The 10,408-nt window shown below is 44.1% G+C and overlaps 1 long non-coding RNA gene across 1 annotated transcript in view; it reads left to right on the top strand.

The window, feature by feature from the left end:
• LOC140722904 (uncharacterized) overlaps positions 1-5,437 on the top strand; it is a 29,433-nt gene extending 23,996 nt beyond the window's left edge. Inside the window, exon 3 of the long non-coding RNA XR_012097767.1 lies at positions 3,063-5,437. This is a non-coding gene — a long non-coding RNA (uncharacterized lncRNA). The remainder of the gene's footprint in view (positions 1-3,062) is intronic.
• Positions 5,438-10,408: the final 4,971 nt, after the last annotated feature.

Raw genomic sequence — 10,408 nt, forward strand, 5'->3', positions numbered from 1 at the left:
GAGCAAGTGGCAGGGACGATTGTAATCTTTAAGAGAAGTTTGTTTAGGTCACTGGATGAGAAGCATATGGAGGGCTATGGTCCAGGTGGAAGTTGTTGGAACTCGGAAGATGAATGCTTTAGCATGGACTAGACTGGCCGAATGGCATTTTCCCGTGTTGTAGTGTTTTATGACTCTAATGCCTTCACAATCTCTTCAGCTACCTCTTTCTGAACTCTGCGGTGTCTTATCTACCTTCAGGCCTTTCAGCTTCAAAAACACCTTCTCTCCTTGGTAAAAGCATGTATCCTCACTTCTGCCCCAGGTACTGCTGAATGTTTGGCATTTATGTAATAAATTTAATGACACAACTGTAGTGGGTGACTTCAATCTGCAGGAGGATTGGGAAAGTCAGATAGGTGTGAGATCGCAAAAGAGGGGATGTATTGAATGCAAACAAAATGGCTTTTTAGAGCAGCTGATGGTTGAGCCTACTCGGGGAACTGCTATCTTAGATTGGGTGTTGTGTAATAACCCAGATCTTATTAGGGAGGTTAATGTAAAGGAGCCATTAGAAAGCAGTGATCATAATATGATTGAATTCCTACTGCAATTTGTGAGGGAGAAGCACAGGTCACATGCATAGTATCGCAATGGAATGGAAGGGAATTACAGAGGCGTGAGAGAGGTGATTCCCCGGGTGGATTGGAGGATGCTGGTGGAGATGACGCCAGAGCAGAAATGGCTGACGTTTCTGGGAATAGTTCATAATGTGCAGGATAGATATGTCCCACAGACGCAGTTCTCAAACAGCGGGGCTAGGCTGTCGTGGCTGACAAAGGAAGTTAAGGACTGTATAAAAGCATATAAGGTAGCAAAAGTGAGTAGTAGGTTGGATAATTGGGTAGCTTTTAACATCCAACAACAGGCAATTTTAAAATAAAAGCTATAAGGGGAAAGGTGAAATAAGACAGCAAACTATACAATAATATAAACCAGTTATAAAATATACGAAAGGGAGGCGAGAGTTGATATTGGACCACTGGAAAATGATACTCATGGGGTACAAATGGGGAAGAGAAGGTAGATGAACTTGATAGGTACTTTGCATCCGTCTTGTCTGTGGAAGACACCACCAGTGTGCCAGAGATCCGTGAGTGTCAGGGAGCAGGAGTGAGTGCCATTGCTATTACAAAGGAAAACGTTCTAGGCCAATTCAGGTTCTTAAAGTGGATAAGTCACCTGGACCAGATGGACTACATCCCAGAGTCCTGAGAGAGGTTGCTGGAGAGATAACAGATGCATTGGTCATGACACGTTAAGAATCACTTGATAGCAGATGAGGTTTTGTGGTACTAGGAGACTAATGATATAATAAGTCAAAGCCAGCATAGGTTCTGTACAGGGAAATCTTGCCTGACAAGTCTGTTACAGATCTTCGAGGAAGTCATAAGCAGGATGGACAAATGAGAGGCGGTGGATATCATTTACTTGGATTTTCAGAAGGCATCTGATAAGGTGTCACACATGAAACTGCTTAACAGGACAAAATCAGAAGTAATACTGGCATGGATAGAGGAAGGCTGGCAGCCAAGAGGCAGCAAGTGGGAATAAAGGGGGCCTTTTCTGGTTGGCCAGCAGTGACTTGTGGTCTTCAGGGGTCAGTATACGGTCTGCTACTTCTCACATGATTTGTCAGTGATCTGGATAATGGAACTGATGGGGTTGTGTGGCTCAGACTGTGGGAAGAGATTCACCATATCATCTCACCTACTGACTCACCAGTCAGTTCACACTGCAGTGAGGGACTTCACCTGTTCAGTCTGTGGGAAGAGATTCACTCAGTCATCTAACCTACAGAGACACCAGCAAGTTCACACTGGGGAGAAGCTGTTCACCTGCTCAGACTGTGGGAATGGATTCACTCAATCATTCAACCTACAGAGTCACCAGCGAGTTCACACTGGGGAGAGGCTGTTCACCTACTCAGACTGTGGAAAGGGATTCACCAAATCATCTCACCTAGTGACTCACCAGTCAGTTCACACAGCAGAGAGGGATTTCACCCGCTCAGATTGTGAGAAGTGATTCACTCAGTCATCTGATCTGCTGGCACACCAGTGAGTTCCACTGGGGAGAAGCCATAGACCTGTGAATGTGGGAAGGCATTCACACGATCATCTCATCTATTAAAACACCAGGGAGTTCACACCACTTAGAGGCCGATCGTCCGCTCAGACTTTGGGAAGAGATTCTCTCAACCGTCTCCACCAAGGCTGCATCATTGTGTTCCACTGGGGAGAGGCCATTCACCTGCTGTGAATATGGGAAGGGATTCACTCAGTAATCTAACCTTGTAACACACGACCGGGTTCACATTGGGGAGAAAGTTTCAATAAGCTGTAGGCTGGATGTTTGTCCATCCCCGTTGCTGAATGCAATTTCAAGAGTGACTGGGGGAGTCTAGTACAAGGTTTGCAGGGCGCCCATTCAGAACAGAGATGCGAAGAATTTTTTTGAGTCAGAGGGTGGTGAATCTGTGGAATTTGTTGCCATGGGTAACAGTGGAGGCCAAGTCATTGGGTGTGTTTAAGGCAGAGATTGATAGGTATCTGAGTAGTCAGGACATCAAAGGTTATGGTGAGAAGGCGGGGGAATGGGACTAAAGGGCAGATTGGATCGGCTCATGATGAAATGGTGGGGCAGACTCGATGGGCCAAATGGCCGATTCTGCTCCTTTGTGTTATGGTCTTATGTGATTCATTTTCTCATGTCTGTTATTCCTCTTCCTCCTTCTGTCCAAGGTAGTGTTAATCTCAGTGGGTTTGAGTGTAAATAGTCTTTTCTAAACTTGTCATTTCAGTTCTTACTTATCTTTGTAAATTTTACTGATCGAAATGGGACTAAGATATTTTCATTAAAAAAAGTCAATGTCGGTATTGATGGAAGTGTTTATTGCCTTTGTTGTATTTGTTAACTATTGAGCTCTGTTCGGCAGTTTTTTAAAGCCTTGAAATAAATTTTGTCAAAGGTTTTCCCAATATTGCACTACTTTCTGTTGTTTTTGCTTGTTGATTTTCCAGATACGTTGTTATCACAAGTCCCGGTGAAGGGTCATGGCCGGAAATGTTGTTTCCCATCCATAGATGCTGCCTGACCTGCTGAGCTTCTCCAGCACTTCGTGTGAATTTCTCTCGATTTCTTGCATCTGCAGGTCCTCCTGTTACAAGCCGGTCGTGGGGTTGTGTGGCTCTGTTGGTGAAATATTAAATAAAATCATTAAATAAGAGGTGGCATAGGGTTGGGCGGTGTAGAATCTGTGGGTAGTATTAAGGAATAGCAAATGTACAAATAGACCCTGATGGGAATTGTATAGTGACCCCAAAACAGTAGTAAGTATGTGGTCCACAAATTTCAATGAGAGATAGAAAATGTGTGCCAAAAGGGCAATGTTACAGTAGTCATGGGGGATTGTCATGCAGGTGATTAGGAAAATCAGGACGGTGTTGGTCTCAAGAGGAGGAATTCCTAGAATGCCTACAAGATGCATTTTTAGAGCAGCTCGTGGTTGAGCCCACTTGGGGATCAGCTATTCTGGATTGGGTGCTGTAATGAACCGGAATTAATTAGGTCACTTGAGTTCAAGGAAACCTTCGGGACAAGTGATCTTAATATGATCAAATTCACCCCGACATTAGAGAAGGAGAAACTAAAGTCAGATATGAATAAAAAGAGAATTATAGAGGCCTGAGAGAAAAATTGGTCAAAATTGATTTGGAAAGAACACGGGCAGGGATGAAAACAGAGCAGCAATGGCTGGAATTTCTGGAAGCAATCTGGAAGTGACGGGATATACACATCACAAAGAGGAAGTAGTATTCTAAAGGTAATGTGACAAAACCGTAGCTGCTAAGAGAAACCAAAGACAACATAAAGACCAAAGGGGGCACAGAACAAAAATTACTAGGCAGTTAGAGAATTGGGAAGTTTTAAAAATGAACAGAATGCAACCAAAACCATTAAGAAGGAATAGATTAGCTAGCCAGTAATATTAAAGAGGATACCATTTTTAATTTCAGGTACATATTGTGTAAAAGAGAGACAGAAATGGATACCAAACCACTGGAGAATGATGCTGGAGAGGGAATAATGGGGTGAGGGTGAAAGGTGATGGCTGATGAACTGAATAAGTATTGTACTCACTCTTATCTGTGGAAGGCACTGGCAGGAATATGAAAGTCCCAAATGTCAGTGGTCAGAATGTGTAAAGTTACGTTATTCGGGAGTAAGTAGAAGGAAAGGCAATGGGCTGTGATTTTTTTTTACTGGAAGGAGAAATCGATATTCATGCCTTCAGGTTGGAGCTACGTAGGTGGAATATGATTTGTTTCTCTTCAACCCTGAGGCTGTCAAGTGGAGCAACTCCAGCCATTGCTATTCTGCCATCATCCCTGCTAGTGTCCCCTTCCAATCAACTTTGGTAAGCTCTTCTCCAGTGCCTCCGTAGTTCCCCTCACTCCACTAATAATGATGCATCTTGTTTTACCTTTCCCCTCTCAAAGTGAAGGGTGAATTCAGTCATGTTATTATCACTGTATCCACATGCTCCCTTTTCCAAAAGCTCCCCAATCAAATTTGGTCCATTCCAGAATTAACTTTTCCCTAGTGGGCACAATTGCAAAGGGAAGGTAGGTCACATCCGGAATTTTCAACTTAGCGGGCGATTTCCTCTGACGTATTGGGAAATCGTGTGCGAGGCTAGTTACAGCAATGGCTTGCCATTGTTGTATTTGCCTTCTGCCGGGTGAGATTTTTTTTTAAGAGATCACCAGCTCTTAACCCAGCACAGATGGGTGCCGGCTGGATTCAAACTCAGGACCTCCCGCCACTGATGCCACTACGCCACCAGCCGGCTACACAATTCCAAGCTGATCTAAAAGGCATCTCATTGGTATTTTCCAAATTCCCTCTCTTGAGATCAAGCACCAACCTAATTTTCACAATCTACCTTCACCCATCACACTCATGGACTATTTGTCTCACTCCCATCGGGGGTAGATACGCAGCGTCCTCACCAGGACTACCAGCCTCTGGGACAGCTACTTTTCCCAAGCAGTAAAGCTGATAAATATCTCTGCCCACTAACCCATACTTCCACAACACCAAACACCTCTACTTTATCATTTCCTGTCTGTCATCTTATATGCAGGCATCCTATGCCGAGCGTCACTTTATGAACATGCAATCAATCCATGCACAGTATATAAGCTGTGGATATATGTTGTTACTGTTGTGTTGTGTTGTATTGGAGCCGGAGTAATAATTATTTCGACCTCATTTACACGTGTCTGCTGGAAATGGAATTAAACAACCCTGAATCTTGAAGAAACATTTCAGCAGGCTGCAGCGTCACATTTCTGTTTCTCAGCGTTATTGCGACCTGGTGACAATGGAGTCCACAAATCAGGGGGTCCTGTTATTGTGGTAAATCACCATCAAGTGGCAGTGTTGTCCACAAAAGGGAGAGGTTTACAGCGATAAGAAGGGGTGTAGGGGCTGGAAGCCAACTGCAAGTGGATGAAGTGCCAGAGATGCCCCAAACCACTCTCCTCACCACTAGTCAGGGTCCTAAACAGTCCTTCCATATGAGGCAACTTTTCAACATCGTGCTTGTTGGGGTTATCTACTGTTTTCAGTTTTCCAGGTGTGGCCTCCTCGACATTAGTGAGACCCGATGTTCTCTCTGCATTCTGCACTCTGTCCCGATGCGATTCTGCAGATGTTGGAGATGCAGAGTAACAGACACAAAATGTTGGAGGAAGTCAGGAGGTCAGGTAGCTTCTATAGAGGGGATAAAGCAAAACAGAGATTTCCTGCCAAGACCCTTCATCAGGACTGGAAGTGGGATAAGCCGGAATAAGATGGTGCGGGGTGTGGAAAGAGTCCAAGCTGGTAGGTGATAGGTGAAGCCAGATAAGAGTGAAGGTGAGTGGGTGGGCGAGGTGGGAGATGAAGTGAGAGGCTGTGAGGTGGTAGGTGGAAAATGCAAAGGACTGAAAAGAAGGAATCTGATACGATAAGAGAGCGGGCCATGGGACAAAAGGAAGTAAAAGAGGAACCAGAGGGAGACGATCCGCAGTGGGGAAGAGAGAAGTGTGGAGACAGAATGGAGGAGACGGGCCTGTGGGTTGATGAAAAAAAAGGTAGAGGTAGAAGTTAAAGATGTCGATGTTCATGTCATCAGGTTGTAAACTACCCGGATGTAATATGAGTTGTTGCTCCTCCAACCTGACAGTGCCCTCATCATGTTAGTTAAACAATGAACCGGAAGTGAGTGGATTAATAATTGTCCCCCGGGATCACTATTAAATCAATCCTCTCTCACCTTAAACCGGTGCCCTCTGGTTGTTGATTCCACAAAAATGGGGTAAAAGAAAAGTAAACATATAAAACGTACAGCACAATACAGGTCCTTCAGCCCACAAAATTGTGAGGAACATGTCCCGACATTAGAAATTACTGGGCTTACCCATAGCCCTCTATTTTTCTAAGCTCCACGTACCTATCCAGTAGTTTCTTAAAAGACCCTATTGTAGCCGCCTCCACCATCGTTGCCGGCAGCCCATTCCACGCACTCACCACTCTCTGTGTAAAAAACTTACCCTTGACATCTCCTTTGTACCTACTCCCCAGCAACTTAAACCTGTGTCCTCTTGTGGCAACCATTTCAGCCCTGGGAAAAAGCCTCTGACTATCCACACGATCAATGTCTCTCATCATCTTATACACGTCTATCAGGTCACCTCTCATCCTCAGTCGCTCCAAGGAGAAAAGGCCGAGATCACTCAACTGCGCACATTCCCCATTTATGTACACTCATAGTGTGGAACACCTGCATAATGTCACCTCAATCTCCAGCACTTCAAGGTGTGAAGTCCCAACCTGCCCAACCTCTCTCCAGAACTCAGTGCCTCGAGTATCGGCAGCATTCTCGTAAATCTTTTCTGCACTTATTCCAGCTTAGCGTCCTCTTTCCTATAACTGAATACAATAATCCAGACGTGGATACCCTAACAAAATCCTAACCCTAATGCAACCTCACCGGCCTCTTCTTCAGACCATGAGCCATGAGATATCAGACAGGGGCTGGTCAGTCAATCGAGTCTCCTCCGCCATTCGTTCCTGTCCAATTGATTATCTCTCAACCCCATTCTCCTGCCTTCTCCCCATAATCTTTCAACATCCATTTAAAATACACTCAATGACTTGGCCTCTACTCCGTCCGTGGCAATAAATTCTAAAGATTTACCACTCCCTGATTAAAGAAAATCCTCCTCATCTCTGCTCTCAGTGGATGTCCGATACATTGAGGTTGTGACCTGTGGTCCCAGACTCACACAGTATAGTGTTCATCTTCTTCAGAGCCACGCTGTCGAGGCCTTTCAATATTTAATAGGTTTCAATGAGATCCCCTCTCTTTCTTCTATACCAGCGAGTGCAGGGTCAAAGCTATCTAACGCTCCTCATTCGTTAGCCCTTTCGTTGCTGGAATCATTCCCGTAAACGTTCTCCGGACCCGCTCCAGTATGAGCACATCTGTTTTTGCAGGTTGTAAACTGTTCACAATACACGAAGAGCGATCTGACCAATACGTTTTAAAGCCACAGTATCACATCATTGTTCTTATATGCTAACATTACAGTTGTCATCCTTCATCAACACAATCTGCAAGCAAACCTTTAGGGACTCCTGCTCAAGGATTCCCAAGTACTTATGCACCTCTGATTTTTGAATTTTCTCCCATTTATTTATTTTTTCTCTACGCCCTTATTCCTTCCACAATTGTACATGACCGTACATTTGCATACACTGTACATTTCCGTACATTTCATCCACGACTTCGTTGTCCGTTCACCAAACCTATCGAAGTCATTTTGCAGACTGCAGCTTTACTCCAAACTATCTGTCTCTTATCTGTATCAACTGCAACGTTCTGTGGATGCTGGGAATCCAAGCAACACAAACACAAAATGCTGGAGGAACCTAGGAGGCCAGGCAGCTTATATGGGAAATAGTAAACAGTCGACGTTTCGGGCCCAGACCCTTCATCAGGACTGGGGGGAAGAAAAGATGAGACGTCAGAGGAAGAAGTGTGGGGGTGAAAAGGGTAGAAGAAGTGGTCGGTGATAGGTGAAACTGCGAGAGGGGGAGTAGTGAAGGGAAAACTAACTTAGGATTTTAGTTCCTTAACGATACTCGAAAAATCATTGCTAACGCCTCCACATCTCTTCAGCCACCTCTTTCAGATCTCTGTGGTGTATACCATCTGATCCAGGGAACCTATTTACTTTCAGACCATCTCTGTTTCCAAAGAACCTTCTCCCGAGTAACGTAACTTCACACATTCAGTCCACTGACATCTGGTACTTCCATATTCCTGCCGGGGTCTTCGAGAGATATTCAGTTCATCTGCCATCACCTTGCACCCCCAGCCCATTACTACCTCTCCATCATCACTTTTCAGTGGTTCGATATCCGCTTCCGCCTTTCTTTTACAGTACAATTACCTGAAGAAACATTTGGTATCCTCTTTAATATTACCGGCTAGCTCACTTAAGTGTTCCATCATTTCCTTCTTAATTATTTTAGTTGCATTCTGTTGGTTTTTAAAATCTTCCCAATCCTCCAACATACTAGTGATTTTTGCTCTATGCCCTCTCTTTGGTTTTTATGTTTTCTTTGGTTTTTCTTATCAGCCACGGTTTTGTCACCTGAGCTTTAGAATACTACTTCGTCTTTGTGATGCATAGAGATTTGAGGGGCGAAGAACATCTCAGACAGAACTACAGTCAGCTCGACTTCTTCGCACTGCAGAGAATTCAAGGGAAACCTCTTCGCCCACAGAGTGGTGACTATTTGGAACTCATTCACAGGGACAGTGAGAGGTGAACAACAGGGGAGGATTTGAAAGATCTGCTGTGGAACAAAATCACAGGCAGTGTCCAGCCAGCCTGAGTTGACTCTCTGCTGTATACTAGTTGTGTTATAAATTCACTAAGTACCGGAGACAGCGTTTAATATAGAACTGATTTATTTGTCACAGATCTAGGCCCATTAAAGGTGAATGTGCAGCAGAAGAAACTCCTCCCATGCCCAGTGACCAGGGTGCAGAACTGGATGTGGTGAGCAGCAGCAATAATTGCAGAGTTCAGCACCGGCAGTCACTCTCGAAATTGCATTCAGCAACGTTGATGGACAAATATCCAGCATGCAGCTTATTGAAACTTTCTCCCCTGTGTGAACCCGGTAGTGTGTCACAAGTGTAACACGCTGTAAGGTTTCACTGCTGAAGTAGCGGCCTCTCTGTAATGTTTCGCTGCTGAGGTAATGGTTTCTCTGTAGCAGCAATGTTTAGGTTACGACTAGAGGAAATAGGGTTTTCCAGTGTGGGGCTGTGCAATGACAGAAATATTCTTTCTTGTGAGTTTGGAAGAGAGATTTTCACGGTTTTTTGCTGGGAAGACGTGAATAGAGAGAGTGGGCTCTTTTTTATTTTTTTTCAGTTTCTTTACTAACCCTATAGTCAAAGGTAAGAATTATAGAGCTGAATCGTTTAATTGCATATTGTGTATCGTTTGTAATATACTGATCTGTAACATGGGACACATCACACAGCATCCACCCAAATGAGATTTCTGAAGTTTGGTCGGGTTGGCTGGGAGCTATCAGCCCGTATATTAAACTGCCAGCTGAAGTGAAAGTTACGTAAGGTTAGATGACTGAGTGGATCGCTTCCCTCATTCACAGCAGATGAACAACCTCTCCACAGTGTGAACTCAATGATGCACTTTTGGTTGATTTGGCTGTGAAAATCTCCTCCTAAAGTCTGCGCAGGTGATCAGTCTCTACCCAGTGTGAATTCGCTGGTGTCTCTGTAGTTGAGAGGACCAAGTGAATCCCTTCCCACACACTGAAGCCTGAATTATTCTTCTCCGTCGAGGCTACGCCGTAGGCTCTACGTAGCCGCGTACCCGACGCTGCACCCTAGGCTGTACCGTATGCCGTAGCCTAATGCGCACATTCCTAAAAATGCAACTACGCATCGCAGCGACGCAGACTGCAAGAACTGTGATTGGTCCACTTGGTAGCAGCCAGTTTCCTTTTATTTTTCAATCTTTTTATTAAGTTTCAAATTTAATAAGCATAGCAATAATATAATGTTACAAAGAGATCGGAATTACATTAATAACGGTTAACATGTAAAAGTACAGATTCCAAATGACAAATATAGTTTAACCTCTCAATCTCATAGCAACTAAGCATGAAAGAGATATTATATAAGGAGAAAAAAATCGTAAATTAGAAAAAACACTAAACCAAAAAAAAACCAGACAAAATTAGGCTGTCATATTACAACGGCTGAAATTAT

This window comes from Hemitrygon akajei, unplaced genomic scaffold (genome assembly GCF_048418815.1).
Source record: "Hemitrygon akajei unplaced genomic scaffold, sHemAka1.3 Scf000092, whole genome shotgun sequence".
NCBI lineage: Eukaryota > Metazoa > Chordata > Chondrichthyes > Myliobatiformes > Dasyatidae > Hemitrygon > Hemitrygon akajei.